We start from the raw sequence: 2,348 nt of genomic DNA, 5'->3' as shown, positions 1-2,348 counted from the left end.
GGGCCGCTTCTTTCCCGCCCTTCGAAGGGGTAACACCAGCCGCCGGCAGTGCCACCGCCGCCCCAGCGCCCGCCGCCGCCGCCGCCCCCGAAGCCGCCGCCCCCACAGCCGTCGCCCCCGCTGCCGCCGTCGCCGCCGTCGCCGCCGTCGCCGCCCCCGCCGCCGCCTGGGCTGCCGGCGCCGCCCTCTGCCTCTTCCGCTCGGACGCCGGCCCCGCAGCGCCGCCGCCCCCGCCGAAGGCGCACCTGCCGCCCTCTCCGCCGCGGCGCCGGGCAGACGGCGAGGCGGCCGCCTCGCTGCCGAGCGGGTGCTCCCACTGCGTCCGGCGGAGGGACGCGTTGCAGTAGTAGACCACGCCGCTCGCCGGGTCGACGCCGCGCTCCCACCCCGGAGGCAAGCCCTCGCCGCCGCCGCACCCCTCCTCGGGCTGCTCCGCCGCCGCCTCGGCCGACCCTGCCGCCGCCTCGGCCGGCTCGGCGACCGAGCGCGCGTACGCCACCGCCGCCTCCACCGCCGTGTCGAAGACGCCGAGCTGGCGGCTCTTGCCGTCGACGCAGCGCTGCGCGTAGAAGCGGCCGCCGTGGCCGGCGAGCCCGCGGTAGACGCCGCGGTAGCCGGTCCTCGCGCGCCTAGTCTCGAGCAATCTCGGGGCACTCTCGGGGCACTCTCGGGCAGACGGCGCGGTGGCCGGTGCTCGCGCGCCTAGCCTCGGGCAATCTCGGGGCACTCTCGGGGCACTCTCGGGCAGACGGCGCGGTGGCCGGTGCTCGCGCGCCGAGAGAGGTGCAGCTGCATCCCGCCCGCCTCGGACACCACCGCCGCCTCGCACGCCACGCCGCCGACCTCGCCCGCCGCCGGCGCCTCGCCGACGGCGCGCGCGTACGCGACCGCCGCCTCCACCGCGGTGTCGTACGTGCCGAGGAAGACGTCCCTCCCCTCCACGTCGCGCCTCGCCTGGAAGCGGCCAGAGTCGCTCGCGTACACACACCGGTACCCCGTGCTGTTGACGCTCGACACGTGCAGCCGGAGCCCGTCCGCCTCCGTCACCACCGCCGGCGCCTGCCCGGCCGCGCGCGCGAACGCGACCGCCGCCTCCACCGCCGTGTCGAAGGAGCCGAGCTGGACCTTCCGCCCGTTCACGCGGTGCGCCGCCTCGTACCTGCCTGACGGCGCCTTGCGCACGCCGGTGTAGCCAGTGCTGCTGAGGCAGGAGAGGTGCAGCCGCAACCCCCTCGCGACGGGCGCGACCGACGCTGACGCCGACGCCGGCGGGAGCGGCGGCGGGAGTGGCGCCGCCGACTCCGACTCCTCCTCCTCCTCCTCCTCCTCCTCCTCCTCCATCTCCTCCTCCGGCGCCTCGCACCGGTTCAGAAGGCCGCCGTTCATCCAGCACCTGTTCACAGCTACAGGTGTGAACAGCGTCTCTTCACACCTCAGAAGACCGCCGTTCATCCAGCACCTGTTCACAGCTACAGGTGTGAACAGCGCCTCGCACCGGTTCAGAAGACCGCCGCTCATCCAGCACCTGTTCACAGCTACAGGTGTGAACAGCGTCTCTTCACACCTCAGAAGACCGCCGTTCATCCAGCACCTGTTCACAGCTACAGGTGTGAACAGCGTCTCTTCACACCTCAGAAGGCCGCCGCTCATCCAGCACCTGTTCACAGCTACAGGTGTGAACAGCGTCTCTTCACACCTCAGAAGGCCGCCGCTCATCCAGCACCTGTTCACAGCTACAGGTGTGAACAGCGTCTCTTCACACCTCAGAAGGCCGCCGCTCATCCAGCACCTGTTCACAGCTACAGGTGTGAACAGCGTCTCTTCACACCTCAGAAGACCGCCGTTCATCCAGCACCCCCACTGCGCGGGCAAGTCGTCGCTGCTCACGCCCACGAGCCGCCGCCACTTGCCGCACGCGTCGCACTGCGCCCAGCTGCAAGCGCCGCCGCCGCCCGCGTCGCCGCGCGCCGCCGCCGCAGGCGCCGCCGCTGCCGCCGTCGCGGGCGCGGCTCGCGGCGCAGCTTGTGGGCCATCCGCCGGTAGACGTCGAGCGTATTGCGGCACTGGTCGCTGAGCATGCCGAACTCGCTGACGATCTGCGTGACGGCGAGCAGCGCCTCGTCGTTGCCCATGCCCATGAAGAGGGGCTTGCTGTCGTCGAAGGCTTGCTCGGCCTGCGTCATGGCGGCGCCTGGCTCGTGGCGTGCGAGGGCGGCGATGCGGAGGAGCGTGGTGACGCCTTGTGCCTCGGCATACAGGTCGTTGCTCTCGGGGCGGCGTAAGAAGAGCTCGACGGCGGCGGCGGAGCGGTCGAGGCAGCTGCCGATGGCGTCAGCGAGCCACGTGTC

This window comes from Emiliania huxleyi (assembly GCF_000372725.1).
Source record: "Emiliania huxleyi CCMP1516 unplaced genomic scaffold EMIHUscaffold_9, whole genome shotgun sequence".
Lineage (NCBI taxonomy): Eukaryota > Haptophyta > Isochrysidales > Noelaerhabdaceae > Emiliania > Emiliania huxleyi.
The sequence above is the reverse complement of the archived record's forward strand: the minus strand, read 5'-3'. Positions refer to the sequence as shown.